We start from the raw sequence: 18,249 nt of genomic DNA on the forward strand, positions 1-18,249 counted from the left end.
CTGCACGAAGGCGTAGGCGCCTACTGGCAGGCCCTGTGACGCGGACTGTACGTGCGGCGAGCGCGCCCTCCGCTCGGGCCATCGCACTTATAAATAATCTGCTGATGCAGGTCCCGGATGCCGACATCTTTGCTGACCAGTTAGGTATTTTCCTAGAAGCTGTCATAGCTGTTCTCGACTCTGTGTAAATGAATTGTTATTATTATTTTTATTGACTTATTTTTATTTGTTTATGTTTTATTGACATATTGATAGTGACATTTATTTATTCTGTGATTTCTGTGTAATTAATTGGTATATTCTGTGACTTAATTTATTTTGTGACTTATTTTTTATTGTATGCTTAATTTATTTTGTGACTTGATTTTTAATTTTTGTACTGTACCGTGTAAGCGTTTTGGTGAAATACTGTCAGCTTATATGTGGGAAATAAATGAAATGAAATAAAATGATGGCTGGTAACCAGAGCTACCAACTGCATGAAGTATGAAAGTACGAGAAGTAGTAAATGCGCGAACTGGTATGAAGGTGTAAAATAGATTAGTAAAGACTTCGATACCGTTGGAGGTAGAATACAAAAAAACCAGAGCTACCAAAAGCACGTAGAAAAGTATCACGCCAGAGCCCCTGCTGAGAACCTCATTAAGAGGTGAGGTAATTATTAAATCATGTTATTATGTAGTTACGGCTGTGGCAACACAAAAGTTGAGCATTTTTAACACGCCATAAAGCTGGGGCCTTACTATAAGGCACTGGTCCCACCGCGAGCTAGTAAGCTATGAGCTAGCGGCTATAAACACGAACAAAAGATAAGTACTCCCGTGTAAATAAAAGAGACACGGCGATATTTATAGTTACTCGCCCAGCGGTGAGCTATAAATATCGCCGTGTCTCTTTTATTTACACGGGAGTGCTTATCTTTTGTTCGTGTTTATAGCCGATAGCTCATAGCTTACTAGCTCGCGGTGGGACCAGTGCCTAAGGGCCGCTAAAGGTCGAGGCTATACATATAAGTTATATAGCTCCGTCCTTTAGCGATTCAGTTTAGGTCCTACACAGAATCGCAAAAAGGACATCATGGTAAGGCCCAAGGCACCACTAGTACCACCTATAGCTTAGTGTTTAATGGAATCCACTAAAAAGTTACAATAAATAATGGTATGTACTGATGATGACTGTATAGTCGCCATTAGATATATCGGAGCGGCCTAGGTGTTCACAATATCTGAACACGCACTCTAACGCCCTGACAATAGAGATATTTAGCATCTTAGCCGCTCCGATATATCTGGTGGCGACAGTACAATGTAGTAAAATGTAAACTTATTTCTTATTCCTAATTTACACAAAAGTACCTATATACAAGTAGATAACTAGGTACCTATATGGCTTACAAAATGTAGCAAAAAATGTCAATTTGTCGCTCGGCGACAAGATAACAGCCGAACTAAAATTAACTCCAAGGCAAGACGTCGTTTCTTAGAAAAGTCATAAGCGCCACGCGTTTCTTACGATCTTATGTTCATTTTACAAGGGACTATAACGGCTAATTGTCGGCGCAGACATTTTTTGCTGCCATTAAACCGGCTGAGTGCGTGAGGTACTTCCCAGTTGTTTCTTAGAACTTATTACAAAGTTATAGAGTCCAAATTTGTACTTTTAAAGTACTAATGGGAACTCCGTGTGTAGTATATAATACGAGTATACCTACTGCTAGCAATAATAAAAAAATATTAGGTTTATTAGGCTGTTAAGATGCCAAAGTATCAAAGTATAAAGAGATTTAGGTTTTTGCTGTAAGTTGCTGAAAAGCGTTGCTACACTTGCTAACCTTAATCCTTATTAATATTATTCTGTATCCTTAATTCATTAAGCGCCACTTGCAATATCCCACTAACCCGGAGTTAACCGGTTAAACCGTTAACCCAGTGTCAAATTGTACTGGTAACCACGGTAACTCAAGGTTTAACCGGTTAACCCCGCGTTAGTGAATGATGCAAGTGGCTCTAAGCCGAAATTGGTTCTGAAACTTCTGAACAACACTGCTTTTATAAAAGTTATCAATTGCAATGTGATAATGATAAAATAGTACAGAATTCAATAGGTTCTCTGTATTCAGGGTAACTAGGTATTAAGTTTGCATTAAAACTCTTTGCATGACAGTGATCATAACATCACTTATCAGTATAGTCGACGTCAAAGATAAGTTTATTTACACTAGCACCTGACCCTTTGTGGGGAAAAAGTAGAGACAATTTTGACGTTGACTGTACACTGTAAAATTACTTATTAACTCTAATATTTAACTGTTTCTGATAACTATCACGCACCAATATACGATAAAAATAATGACATACTTTGACATAAGGTGCATTGGGGTAACTTCGAAAGCCGGATACTTTTTAAAATGGCAAATAACTACTAATCTAGAAGCCTTTTCTACAGTAGCAACAGTAAGCAAGATACCTTGATATTGGTAAGCGTTGCAGTTGAGTAAGTGTGGCTTCGCCATCGAATCGCTTTGTGTCTCTCTATCGCTCTTCCGTACTAGTGTGACAGTGACAGTTGCGTTTCGTTCGCTATGTAGCGATAGCGATTGGCATGTTGTCTACGGGGCCTGATCCTTTCGGGCATCTTCGGCTCGGTTCAGCTCAGCATTGCTACGAGTAATTATTAAGGTTGGCACAACTAGACGTCCTTTTGCTTGCGAATCCACAGATAAGATAATGATTTGAATTATGACAACACTAAATAGCCGAATGGGTTAGTGCCATACATTAGAAAGGGACAATATGATTCGTCAATGAATCGCTGTCAAACTTCTGTTTTGTTGGAAGTGTCATTTCTGTACGGTAGTACTATTATTTATTCTGTGGCATGTTTCAAGTGGTTCTGGTGTTATAGATATTTGCCAGTTTCAAATGTTCGGCGGGATGCCTTTGAAGTTACCCCAATGCACCTTAAGTGTCAGAATAGCCAAGATAACGACCAACGAAAACCATCAGTCCCAGCCCAATTTCCACGCACACACATAAACAAACACCATTTTCGCAAGAATCCGTCCCGCATTTCGTCTTTCCTCGTAATATTAAAACTCCATAGAATGCCGGCGACGCGGGAGGTCAACGACCTCGGCCTGGAGACTGCGCGTCTCCATTCGCTTCCGTCAAAAACCGCGAACACGTAAGAAACGTTCGAGCCACGTGCAAACGATTATCGCTCTAATACGGTCCAGACATTTATCAATTTTATCATTCCTTTGTTCCGTTCCCATGATTGACCGAAAAGACGCGAAAAGCGGGCGAAGCGTCTACGTTTCAGCTTGAAAAAAATTCTTTTGTATGTCCGGACGCCGGGTGTTCTTCTCTACAGGTGCTAAGAAATGCACCTTCCTGCCTGAAATGCAATCCTTGTTAAATTTTGTGAGTATAACGTAAGCAATAAACATATGTTGTTTTTGACGATTTTGTTTTCGGAAATTACTTAATCAAAAGATAATGCTGATTTGGACTCGCTAGGTCTACAGCTCACAGAGCCACTATCTAGGTACTATACGTACTATAGATATTTATAATTTAAAGCACTATCAAGTTTTACTGTCAATAAATTACTTCTTACTAAGAGTACTGATAGTGTGTGGACCCCATTGAAGTAGAATACCGCGAAATCAAACAATTTTTTAGAACAGGGGTATTCAACCTTTTTCTATCGTGCTTTCCATTTCCATGTTGTTCAGTGTATTTTTATGCCTATTTATGTGTAACGCATTTTATCAGTATGGAAAGTTCTAAATGTGTCAATATTAGTGTAATAGACTGTATCAGTAACGTACCTACCAACATGCAAAATTTTGTTTACGGAAATAAATCTCGTGTGTTCAGAATATTAATTATATCCTCAATTTGCGTTCTGCGTGTCGTTAATGTCTGTTATATGAAATTTAGGTTTTAAAACATAGGTTTATGAGACTATAATTTACTTTTCAGAGTAATTACTTTCGTCGCTAACTCATATTTCTTTGACAGGCATATAAATTCAGGTTTCTAGACCATGAAATATACCTACATGAATATTGTATAAATTGATGTTACCGTTAAGATTTATAAATAGCAAGACAAACACGCAAGCTTGTCAGCCACCTATTATTAGTGTCATACGTATGTTGTGTCTTCTTTCGGACCCTTCAGTTCCACTGGCGAACTCCTGAGGGTTCTTGTACGGACGTAAGGGCCTGCAGTCATAAGGTCCCTACTTAACCCAGTAGTTCTTTATTTTTGGTTGTCTGGAAGAGATAGGTTTTTAGCGATAAGACCGCCTGATGTTACCTAGTCGGTACCTAGCTTGTATTTCACTTTTCGTATTTTTTTAACTTTATGGTGCAATAAAGGAAATTTACTTACTTATTTTCAACCACGTCCCAAATACTGGACACCTACCTATCTCTCTTTATGTATTTTTTTTCATGACCTTCCCTCTTTTTGTGCAGAATTAAGGGTAAAATAATTAAAAACAATATCCATCAACCTGCTACATGTCCATTGCAGGCACTAACATTTGAGTAGTCAACCGGTGACCGCGACCGCCGACCGCGTTTATTTCGCATCGCGCCGCCGCCGCAGCCGTCGCGGTCGCAACGACCGTTTATGGACATGCCGGTGTCATTCCAGTCGTCGACGGGCTAGTTGAATACTCAGACCAACCAGATTTTTAGATACACTAGACTTCACTAGAGAGTCCTACTTTTTACCTGACACTTGGATACTAAGGAAGCTATTAAAAACTTCAAAATATGATGTTTACAAGTTGCTACACTTAGTCGCAGCCAAGTTGGTGAAAAGTTAACCTAGACGGATTCTTAAAAATGTTCACTCTAACATTGCATTCTAACATATACTCCAATGCTAGTTAGTCCATAAACTAGACTCGGCCGCCACGGCCGTTACCGCACGAATATTCAAAATACACGCCTGCTTCTAGGTTATTCGATTTTCAAACCATTAATGGTTCTTATGAAACGGCTAAAAATACTGAAGAGGAAAATTCTGTGAACAGAGGCTTTTATTGAGCCTAAAATACCTATAAAACGAAAACGAAACAAAGATTATCCATTGTCTCTTTATTGTAATTGGAAAGTAACATTTTTTGCGATGGCCCGTTAATTAGGGATAACGATCGATGCCGTTGTTTAAAAAGAGAACAAAAAACAATATAAAAGGCTTAATTTTTTGTTTAATAATGGAAGAAAACATTAATTTTTAAGTTGTTTTTTTTTCTGTTACTAAACATGTACTTGACTGAACACATTTATGACTTTACTCACTAACCCCCGAAATAACTAAGTAAGTAGGTACATATATCATTTTGGGGATAGACAAAATTCACACACGACCCCACAATGCCTATAAATATAATAATATCGTTTCACGCCGTTCGGACCGTAGGTACCGAGGTTCATACGATAGTAACACCCCATAATATTTGCATATACATTATTGAGTTTTATTATCATTTCAGTCGTCGAATTGATATTTTATGGGTCTGGCGGACGCACTATTTGAACAAGGGCAATAACGTTACTATGTGAGTATACCGGGTGTGGCCTGTAATACGAGCAAAAAATTAGACTGTAGGCTGTACTCCTCATACTGACCAACATTTGTTCAGCAACTTTTAAAAATAACTTGTAGTTTGATTTTTAATACGCTTTAAAGTTTATTCTAAGACGCAATGTATTGCGAATTTTGCTATATTTAAGGCGTGACAAGCAACGTCAGTCACAATGATATGGCGTGGCGATGGCGTCCATTGAAGATAATATTTATTTTGTATGAAAAATAGGGAGTTTATATACTTCATAATTTTTAAAAGTTGTTTAACAAAAGTGTCCCCGTTTGAGGAGTACAATCTATATTTTAATTATTTGCTCATGTTACAGGCCACACCCGGTATACAATACAAATTATGGATCATCGTAGCAAATAAATCAGACAATGTATTATACTATGCATAATGATCATAGTTGTGTATGTGAGGCTTTGTTATAAAAATGCCTATTTTTTTCTTAAAGTAAAAAAAAAGAAGACCATGTAGATTAGTATTAAAAACTTCACATCAGTTCTGTGGTAAGGTGTAGTCATTGCCAAGTATGAAAATTATCTTACAAAGGGAATTAATAAGATACAACTAAAACATATCTGAATTGAAAGTATTAGATTCAGAGATCATACATTGTAAGTATTAGATTTATAAAAATTTACGAGTTGGAACAACACTAGATTCTATAGCTACCTATTAAAAAAAATACTGACAAGTTACAGAGCTGGATTAAATTCGAACAGAAACATTGCGAGATAATTTATAGGTTAAACACCTATTATAAAATAATCATTAAAAATCTCGTGCCGTAGGATGTTGGAAACACATGCTACGGCCGCCTGCGAGGACCTTTAACGTTAATGTTACTTTACGAGTCGCCAATATGCACATACGTCTTGCGCATTATTTCAAACACAAAATGATTACTTGTCCAAAGCGTCGTTGCCTTAAGGGGCCCACTGATTAACAGCTAGTCCGCGGGACGGTATCGGCCTGTCAGTTAGAACTAAATTTTGACAGTTCCGAACAACTGACAGGCCGATACCGTCCGGCGGACTGTTAATCAGTGGGCCCCATTAGATTTACGCAAAACACTACGCTATACGCTAATAATACGCAAGGAAGGCGTTCAAGCGGGCGGGCGCGGGAAATTTTTCCAAATAGAAAAACCGTAGATTTTCGTGGTTTACTCTTCTTCCTCGCGTTATCCCGGCACACGGTGGGCTGAAAATCGGCCTCCATAGAAATAGAAACCGAAGTCTTAAATTTGAACTTTTTTTTATTGGAATAGCTTTTGTTAGGTTTTATTATGTCCCAAAATTAATCTTAGCTAATTTGGTTGGAAAAATAATTAATTATAATTTTTTTTCAAAATCTTTGTATGGCGCGTATCAGAAAAAACGAGTTTTCTCCGAAAATAAAAAGTTAACCGTAATATCCTGACAGATGATTTTAAAACCAATTATTCTTGATTTTTCCACATAATTAGAATTTTCCTACGGGGTGCACTTTTTTTTTTAAAAATCGATATATATATTTTTTTTTTATTTTTTTTTATTATAATACGGTTATACTCGTTATTTTGACTACAAAATATGAATTTGAGTTTGATCGAACCAATAACTTACGCGTAGTGAAGTTTTGTTATAAGCAAATGTATGGAGCGTACGAGTAAAACGGATTTTTTTTTCAAAAATTAAAGGTATACCGTAATATCCTTGCAGATGATTTAAGTACCAATTATTAATGATATTTTGACATAACGCGAACTTTTCTACCGTGTGCACTTATTTAATAAAAAATAAAAAACTTATTTTTTCATGCTGAAATAGCTTTTTCTCATTGTTTTAATCAAATAAATAATAAACATACAAGAGTTACAAGTAGAAAATTGAAAATAAAACCATTACATCCTTTACATTATTACCCTTGTATCCTCTTTATTACATTATCTTTGTACTTAATGAAACAGTATTTAACAAATGACACATTGACAACTTATGAGTCTAAAATTAATGATCATTAATGAGGTCCGGTTACAATCGTTAGTAGATATTATGAATGCAGTTTAATCATTAAGGTTTTAATCATTATGCTTATAATTAGACGTAAAACTAATTATAATAGCAATGATATACTCGTAGAATGGTGGTGTTCATTAGTACGAGCAATAAATAGGTAAGGGGTACATTTTATATTTTAGTTCATCTTGAGCTTCTTAACCGCTAACTTACACGACCATAAACCATGGACAGTCTTATTACGAACTTGGACTTGTTTGTTATCCTAAAATCTCAAGGATCTAGTTTAAATCACGAAGCTTTGTTTGAAATAGTGCTAACTAAATCAAACCTTAACCTATCAGAAGAAGATCGTGACACCTTGAAAAAATTTTGCCGAAGATTTACAAGAGCTGCTACTGACAGATGGAAGAAAAGCCAACGGAACACAGAAAAATTTAGAACAATGTATGGATCTTGGTTAGAAGCAAATATTGACTGGCCAAGTTGCTTTTATCTTCAGTTGGATCTTCAGTTAGCCCACGCATCAACCAGCAGTGATCTCATTCCTCATACACTAAGCACATCATCAACTGGAACCATGACGCGATTGAAACGTAAACCATTCGAAGACCTCGGAACGAAGCAGAAAAAAAAACAGATGCAGCGATCTAAGCGTTGAAAACAGACGAAGTGGTGTTTTCAGCTGTAAAGCTTTTAAAAGAAGATGGTCGGGGTGAAATTGCATCATTGATAGAATATATGTTAAAGAACCCAGAAGCAGTCCAGAAATTCACTGCAATCATCAAGAAGCCTGGTTCTACCGCGTCACTTACAGCAGAGAAGGCATTAGGTCTACTGATTTCTTTGAAGTTATGTAAATGGCAATTCATAACTTTACGAGAGACAGCCATCAGAGAGGGTGCTTCAAACTTATACCCATCGTATTATAAAGTGCAGAAGGCTAAATTAGATTGTTATCCACCAACGCAATCTGTTACTGTAACGGATTTTTCGTGTGAGATAACATTGCATTTGCTGGATTTAACAGTTACACGAATTTTGAATAGTTTACAGGAACAAGTAGAAGACATGCAGTTAAGTTTAATTTCTAAATGGGGATTTGACGGTGCTTCCAGTAAAAGCCGGTACAAGCAGAAAATTGGTGGCAGTGAACAAGATGACTCAAGCATTTTTATGACGACTTTAGTGCCACTAAAGCTTATCTCTGGCGACAAAACAATTTGGACAAATCCAAAACCATGTTCTGCTTCATATTGTCGTCCAAAGCAATTTACATTTACTAAAGAGAACAAAAACTTTGTTCTAGCTCAAAAGAAAAAAATGGACGATGAAATCAAAGACCTAGTGCCCACAGAACATACATAGGAACAACAAAGTGACACATAAGCTGAAGATGACGATGGTAGATGGCAAAATCTGCACATATCTTTCACAGGCTAAGTCAAGTGCAACATGCGTTTTATGTTTAGCTAAGCCTAATGAAATGAACAATATAGACAAAGTTTCGAAAAAAACAGTGCCTGATACTACCTTACATGAATTTGGACTATCATCTTTACATGCCCGGATCAATACCATGGAATGCCTTCTTCATATAGCATATCGATTGGACTTTAAAGAATTTTATGCAACTGAAAAGAGGGTCCTTAAACAGAAGATGGAACTACGGAAGAAGATTATTCAAGATCGCTTCAAAGACGAACTAAATCTTTTAGTCGATGTAGTAAAACAAGGTTCTGGAACAACGAATGATGGAAACACAGCACGAAAATTTTTCGAAGATCCCGAAAAAACAGCTAATATCACTGGACTGGACAAACAACTGATTCGGAGATTTGCTGTAATTCTGCAAGCTGTCACATCAGGTGAAGTAATTGACACTGAAAAGTTTAAAGCCTATTTTAAAGATACAGCGGACGACTATATTAAATTTTACAGTTGGTATAAGATGCCCCCAACAGTGCATAAATTGCTGATCCATGGCACAGATATCATTGCACAAAATGATATTGTACCGATTGGTCATCTCTCTGAAGAAGCATCCGAGGCACGCAACAAAGACTTCAGAATGTTCAGAGAGCATCACTCACAAAAAAAAAACGAGACAAGATTCGAACAGGGATGTTTTTAATATGTTACTTTTGTCTTCCGATCCTGTCCTTTCTTCAATGAGGCCAACAATAAGTGGAAAAAAGAAACAGGCTTTCTTCCCTGAAACTTTAGAATTATTCATTTGTCTGGAACCTCAAGAAGAAGAAGTGACAGATACCTCAAATGTGTACCCTGATTCTGAAATGGACACGGATTCGGAAGTAAGCGAACAGGAAAACTAAACTTTCAGGATTCCAATATTAGCATAAGAATACTTTTAATTAGGATAGCATTACATATACTTATTTCTGTTTTTATGTAAACCAATTATTGATAATGTTACTGATATTTATTTAATTAAGTAAATTCGTAGTATCTTCTAATGATTGTAACCGGACCTTATTAACGATCATTAATTTTAGACTCATCAGTTGTCAATATGTCAAATTTGTTAAATATTGTTTCATTAAGTACAAAGATAATGTAATAAAGAGGATACAAGGGTAATAATGTAAAGGATGTAATGGTTTTATTTTCAATTTTCTACTTGTAACTCTTGTATGTTTATTATTTATTTGATTAAAAAAATGAGAAAAAGCTATTTCAGCATGAAAAAATAAGTTTTTTATTTTTTGTTAAATAAGTGCATACGGTAGAAAAGTTCGCGTTATGTCAAAATATCATTAATAATTGGTACTTAAATCATCTGCAAGGATATTACGGTATACCTTTAATTTTTGAAAAAAAATCCGTTTTACTCGTACGCTCCATACATTTGCTTAGAACAAAAATTCACTACGCGTAAGTTATTGGTTCGATCAAACTCAAATTCATTTTTTGTAGTCAAAATAACGAGTATAACCGTATTATAATAAAAAATAAAATAAAAAAAATTAAAAAATATATATCGATTTTTAAAAAAAAAAGTGCACCCCGTAGGAAAATTCTAATTATGTGGAAAAATCAAGAATAATTGGTTTTAAAATCATCTGTCAGGATATTACGGTTAACTTTTTATTTTCGGAGAAAACTCGTTTTTTCTGATACGCGCCATACAAAGATTTTGAAAAAAAATTATAATAAATTATTTTTCCAACCAAATTAGCTAAGATTAATTTTGGGACATAATAAAACCTAACAAAAGCTATTCCAATAAAAAAAAGTTCATATTTAAGACTTCGGTTTCTATTTCTATGGAGGCCGATTTTCAGCCCACCGTGCGGCATTTCGCCACGGCTCATGAGAGCCTATTACTACAAAATTAAAAGTAAGCTTAGTTTTTTATCACCAAGGTCCGCTTTGGGCAAAAAAGATTGGGAACCCCTTACAAAAAGTCGATGAAGCGTCAAAAGTCATTATTATAAAAGTGATACAAAATAGACAAATAAATTATTTACACCAAATTAAGACATATTCCCCTGTCAAAAAACTTATTTTACTTAACCGATAATTTATATTTAACGAGCTCGATGAAAAAGGCCATTACTGCAATTCGCCTGTACATTAAAAGCTAGACTTACAACGCGCAGTTAGTGCTAGCTAACCTTGGCTCGTAGCGTTGAACCGGGCGGGCTATTCTGAACGTAGCCGATGACATTGACAGGATATTTTCATAAATAAAATTCAAAGAAAAACAAGCCAAGTGCGTATCGGATGACGCATGAATCGCATAAAGGGCTCAAATTAAAAACCAAATATCTGAGAGACCGAGCTTTGTTCGGAAAACATATAAAAACTCAAAAATGCGCGTTTTTCCAGAGATCGATTTTTCTCCCCCAAAAACCCACATATAGCAAATTTCATCGAAATCGTTAGAGCTGTTTCCGGGATCCCCGGAATATAAAGACAACTTTATCTAAAAAACTAATTAATTAATACTACTAGTTCACTACTAATTAATTACTACAACAAGTTCGGAGTCATAGTGACAAGTAACAAAATAGTGTTGACAATTTTGAGATATTTTTTTTTTGTCCAAAACACACACACACGGCGCGATTCGGGAAATGAATTAGAGATGCACTAGACATGAAATAGTAAAGATATGTGACGTTCCACGGCAAAAGGTACCTTATGGCAGCTGGCGATTACGCTATTATTAACGCCGCCCCAATATTCAGCCGGGGCAATGGTACCTTTTTCCGTGGAACGTCACATATCTTTACTATTTCATATATAGTGCATCTCTATTTCATTTCCTGAATCGCGCCGACACACTTACCACCAAAACCAAAACTTAAGTTGATATTTTCTAAATTTGTTCAGCCGGTCACAAACATCATAATTTTCGGTCAAAGTACTTATTAATAATATCTATATTAGGTATAAAAAATCTAGGACTTTTAGTAAGTATTGAAATTCTGTGTATTCTGATTTAGGGCTTACCGATGATAAGTTCGTACTTAAGATGAATGACCAGGTCTTCTAGGATACTTACCTGAAAATAGATAATATTATATTAAAACATTGAATACAAAATATATAGTTACCTACCTACAATGTTCTATATCTTAATCTCATTCCTCAAGCTCATAGTCTGTTAAGTAGCTGCTAGGAAGAATCCTAAAATTAAGAATAAGAAGTAAATAAGAATAAGAGTAACAGCCATATTCGAACTTTAAGATACGTCAAATAATAGATATGGAAACGATATAGATTAGATATGTCAGCGTCAAACAAGTGTCAAAAGTGACGTTTTTGTATGAAGAAACGTCGCTTTTGACACTTTTTTGACACTGACATATCTAATCCATATCTTTTCTAGATCTATTAACTGACGTATCTTAAAGTACGAATTGGGCCGTATGTATGAAAGGAAATTTTATTAGAAATAATGTCGGTAAGAGTCAGGCCAAGCTACTCGTAAGTTCATACCAAGATCGTCAAGTTTGGTGCTCCTATGGGATATGTAGGTAAGCAGTCATTGCCAAGTATGAAAATTACCTTACAAAGGTAATTATGACATAGAGTCACAGCGATTTTTATAGCACGGACGAAATAACACTTCATTTTAGACATCAAACTTCTATGAAATTATGAAGTTTAAATAGCACTTGTACGTCTGTGCTATAATGCCTATAATATAATCACTGCAGGTGCAAAAGTTATCTTCGTCTGACTCTTAAAATTAAAAACAACAACACAAACAAAACTACAAGACAAATTTATCACTTGTAATTAGTATCTCGCTTTAGAATAACCCCCGACACATGTTCGCCGCATTATTATGTAAATGCGGTTCCTAACATGCGCGCCGCAAGTACATACAGACAGACATACATGGCGCACAAGACAGAACATTAACACTTTACACTTTAAATAGTGGATTTGCCCGTTTTAGTAATTAGATAGGTATTATAGGACATTAGGACAGTAAAGTGTCACTGCCGTATTCGAACTTCAAGATATTCTCAAGAGATGACACGTACTCTTAGAGGATATAACCAACGGAGACGCCATGTCTAAAATTTTCGGTACAAAATAGTCTGCCGTTTTTTGCGGGGGAGGGGCACATCAAATGTATAGGTACGTCATGTCAGATAAACGTCAGTCCATACGTATGGTTGACATGTGGTTGACCATTGGCCGCCTATTTTCGACAGAGGGGAACGCCTGTTAATGGCGGCTCCATTGTTAATTACTCCGAGCACGTACTAGATCCATTCTAGATACGTTATAGTTTAGATATCAACTATAGTTCTCTTTTGCAGCGCAATTCGGGCAACCAATGTCACTTTTACGTTAGATAGAGTAAGATATCTATTAGATTTGAATTGGATCTGTAAGTCATATCCTGTGGAAATCGTTCAAGAGTATCCCCAGAATCGCGCAAATGTCAAATTTGACAGGTTAGATCTTAAACATATCGTTATCGTATCTTGGTGATGTCTAAAAGATGTCTAATAGATGTCTATTTCAAAATCCGAATCGGGCCCTCATTCTATGGAACTTGCTAACTACTTATGTAAACAAAAGTCACTAGTAAATTCATCATTCAGAGACAATTTCAATATGGCAGTTGGTTTACTTAGTTAGCTAGTTCCATAGAATGACACTAGTCCAGGTCAGTAGTTCTCAAACTTTTTATGTGGTCATTCCTTTTAGATCACATGATGTTGGAACAGCTATTATTTACTTTACAAGCACATAATTGACTAAATTTTATTGAACGAGCTTTATGTACAGTCAACTACAAAGAGATGTATCAACTTTTTACATTACTGCATTGTAATAAAGTGAAAAAGTGGATACATTTCTTTGTAAGGAACTGTACCTACATAGCTACATGTATTCGTGTAATCATTCAATTTCCCTTGTTTAATTTCCAAACTAACCAAGGGACCATATTTCTCAATAGTTTGTAGGTAATTATCTACATAAAATAAAATTCATTCGAAGAATTAAGTCTCTAAACATGACTAATTATTTGATTTGATATTTATTGCTCTTGTTAAAATCTTAAATTGAATAAATAGCTATATGACCGAACCGCGTAACATTCGTCTAGAACTCTAGAATATTTATATGAAAGATAAAACATCTTTCATATATAAGTCATAAATATTATAAGTCAAAACAACTTCAGATATTTTATATCTAATATTCACAATTACTGTTAAACTGCCCAAATACCTACAGTTAGACTGAAAAAAGTCTGCAGCGATTTTGATAGCCCACGCAGTGCAAGTGTTATTTATACGTCATAATTTCATAGAAGTTTGACGTTTAAAACGACACTTGCACTGCGTGGGCTATCAAAATCGCTGCAGACTTTTCTTGGTCTGACTCTAAGTACATGTCAACGTAAAATGGAAACGTTGTAAAATACTTATCAACAAACATTAACCCAGTGGGCGGTCTGTGTACTGAATTTCACGACAGGTGAACGACCGCGAATGAATCCTGGAGCTCGATTCAGATATCTAACAACTTGTTACGGATTTGATCTCATTTTGATACGACCTAGAACAGTGTCAGTGCCAGCCTTAAAAAATACATAAGACAAACATTTTGTTCGTACTAAGGGAGTCGCGTCATGTATAAGTTTGAAAAACACTGACCTAGAAGATCGCTCACGCTGATTAGTGCATGTGAAATGAAGTGAGTGTCGTGCGCGTGCGCCAGTCACCAAGACCATCGTTAAAGTCGTATCAAAACTAGTTTAAAACTTAACAAATCGTTAAATGAGAATCGACTTCTCGGGAGTCTAGCGAAGTGAGAAATGCCAATCGAAACGACTAGTCGTTCCAATCTGCCATTGCGATACATTTTTACTTTTCAATTGGCATGTATTAGGTCAATAATCAATTGGCATCTTGGCTTCCGCGGTCGCTTAAATAATCTAATTTATTATTTGTTTGCTTAGAGCGTCCTTTTATTTTCGACCTTTAACCACAATGTTCCAATAAAAAAATCCACAAACAGCCTTTAACAGATGAACTACCAATGAACAATTGGTAATGTCGAATTTGATTAATGAAAATAAACTAGCTGCAATTAGGATTGTTCATTTTTTTTCAAATGTTCTATTTCGAAAACCATTTCGAGATATAAGGTTTTTAAACAGTTTCCGACATTTGCTGCGATATAATAATTGAGGATTGAAGATATTTCAACAAATATCCTTATGACCTTAGTTTGACCTTCTCCTGGGCTGAATGTAAAGTCATTGCATAATAAAAGTTATCGAACCATAGTAAATAAATCCGTCACTCACGTATTGTCAAAGTTATCATTGTCATCGATTGTCATAACAAAATTTTTCAGTTAATCCGCTGCGCTTGTTTGTTACAATTTGATTTATAATTAATACCTAAACAGTAGATTTCATTGCTTAATAATATATCAAAAACCTTGTTCCTATGTGTGGGAATGATTCACAAAAATAATAGTTCGAATCCACGAAGACCTACGACGTGAAAGATGGTGCCGTGAATTAAACTTGGAATACCTACCTACTTCACGTGTTACACACAGTATTGCTGTGAGAATCACGTCGATGTAAGTATAAAATTAATATTAATTTACTACAATTAAGTATTTAAAAGCTCACTTTATTGGTAGGGTCGTGGTATCTATTTATTTTCTGTGGTAATGTAGCCAGAGTATCTAAAGGCAAACCGTTAAACAGAGATGGTGCCTACTAGAAAGAAGGAATATACAAGAATACATAGCCATACTCAAAATTCAGCCTGAAACTGCTTTAAAAAGATATAATTTCTAATTTCCAGGTACATGTTGCAGTTCAAGCTGCTGATATCATGGTGGACAACACTTAATGAAGAGTTGTGAATAATAAAACATGTTTTTGTTTACCTACTTTTTTATTAATTTGGGAAATATGTTATATATGTTTCCAAAAAAAATAGTAACTTTACATTAAATGTATGTTTATCATGTTCTGCACGAGCATCTGACAATGATGGCTTCTTGTAGACCATCCAGAAGAGAAGTGTATGGTTTGTTATTTACTCTGTTCCCAGGCATTATTTACGGTCGTAAAGTATTACGACGATTAATAATTAATATGACGTTCGTTTCAATACAAAATGCTCAACTTTGTTCTGGGCCCAAGTGCAGTTACATATCTCACAGCTGTATCTAAATAGGAATCACGATGACCTGAAATAATAGGATATAATTAGCAATATTGGCATGTTCCTAATATAGTAGTATAAGTATGTAGTACAATATCCAAACAATGGTGACAAGCCGGTAGAAAGCACCCACTGGGTACTAAGCTACCTTTAGCAATGGACGCTTGTAACGATTTTATGAATCCAATCTTCTTACAAATCGAATCAGTTAAAATATATATGATGTAGGTAACTTACATTTGTATTTTTGCTCCCTTGATTTCAGCCAAGTTATGGTTGGAGTTGGATGCTATATGGATACATACTCCAATAAAACTAAGTTATATTATATAACTTAGGCAGATTTCTGGAATCAGCTTTCTCAAATTTATAGCGTAGGTATTTTGAAATTAATGATTCAAAATAAACGAGTTTTCCATTCCAGACGATTGTTATTTATAGAAACACGTGACACTGACATTGTCGACAGGTGACATTACAATCAATTGACAATGACAACTATTTTTTTAATGCTTGTTGTTGCTTGTGCATTATCCTAATCAGCCGACGACAAATTTACGGGAAGTCGTATCTCATATTTTCAATAAATTATAAATATTCAACCGAGCCACGAATTACTAAATCATTCAAATTGGTATCTTAAATTAACCTATATTATCAGAAAATAAAATAAAAATGGGGGTCTAAAAAAAATTAACAATCCTAATTGGGTAACAAACATGTATAAAAAGAGAAAAAACAACTTCAGTTAGTAAAAAAATTATCTTATACCGAAGCCTAGAAAATCCTTTATCCATTCGTCTAAAAGGGTCCTTAATTGATGCTCGGAGTAATTAACAATGGAGCCGCCATTAACAGCCATTCCCCTCTGTCGAAAATAGGCGGCCAATGGTCAACCATATGTATGGACTGACGTTTATCTGACATGACGTACCTATACATTTGATGTGCCCCTCCCCCGCAAAAAACGGCAGACTATTTTGTACCGAAAATTTTAGACATGGCGTCTCCGTTGTTAATTACTCCGAGTTAATTGACTACACAAAGCAGCCTTTGAAATAAAAAAAAAAATGCTAAAAATTAAATACTGTATGGTGATCATTTGTCAAATCTATCTATCTGTGTTACGACTGTTACGTTACGTGTTAAGCCGGATACTCATTAGCGAGCCGTAACCGTAGCCGTTGCATGTACTGTAACCAAAAAACATAGTGTGTACGTGGTTCGCAAACCTGCGAACCACGGCACACGCCGTTACGGTTACGGTTACGGCTCGCTAATGAGTATCCGGCTTTACGTGTTGTATTCTCCTTTTTTATTTAGCCACGAATAAACGCTCTGTATTCTAATCTATTTGTGTTTCTTGGGGAAAGCGAGAATCGACAATGGAAAACCTTTTCCCTGAAACGCAATAGGACCTAATAAACAAGAAAATCCTGCGAAAAGAAGGAAGCCCTTACTTCTACGTGCAGTGGTTATATAAGGTACCTACTTTCGTGGAAAAGATAATAATATTATCTACATTAAACGGCTCACAGCGCAGGTAATAGGCTTAAAAGTACTTAAGTACTTTTACGTTTCTTTCCCAAGTCTAATAATAATCTAAAGATACGGGAAGAAGATCTTACGAATGGTTTTTCTAGAAAATTGCTTATGTTTATTTTGCTACTAGGAATCTAACCATGGCAAAGAGATAAAAGAAATAAATCACCTAGGTACAACAATTTCTAATAAACAACATTAAATAAAGAAATAAACGATTTGTCTAGACTAAACAACAATACAATGGATCACATCAAACGTAGCCTAAACATTAATTCATTGTAGGAAGAATTAGCAAATCTCCTAATATAAATAATGTATTGTAGCGACGCGCCACAGTGTTTCGTCTAGAACAAGCTAGGTGGACAAAAGTCGTTATCAAATTATCTCTAATGAGTCAT

General features: G+C 35.6%; 1 protein-coding gene and 1 long non-coding RNA gene across 2 annotated transcripts in view; both read right to left on the bottom strand.

The window, feature by feature from the left end:
• Nucleotides 1–18,249, bottom strand: part of LOC134670328 (uncharacterized) — a 147,238-nt gene that overhangs the window by 58,910 nt on the left and 70,079 nt on the right. The gene's annotated exons all lie outside the window — the stretch shown is intronic.
• Nucleotides 7,406–10,938, bottom strand: LOC134670299 (uncharacterized). Its single transcript, XR_010099041.1, has 2 exons — nucleotides 10,118–10,938; nucleotides 7,406–9,757 (listed from the first exon to the last, which is right to left on the bottom strand). It is a non-coding gene; the product is annotated as an uncharacterized LOC134670299 (long non-coding RNA).

Source organism: Cydia fagiglandana, chromosome 13 (genome assembly GCF_963556715.1).
Source record: "Cydia fagiglandana chromosome 13, ilCydFagi1.1, whole genome shotgun sequence".
NCBI classification, from domain to species: Eukaryota; Metazoa; Arthropoda; class Insecta; order Lepidoptera; family Tortricidae; genus Cydia; species Cydia fagiglandana.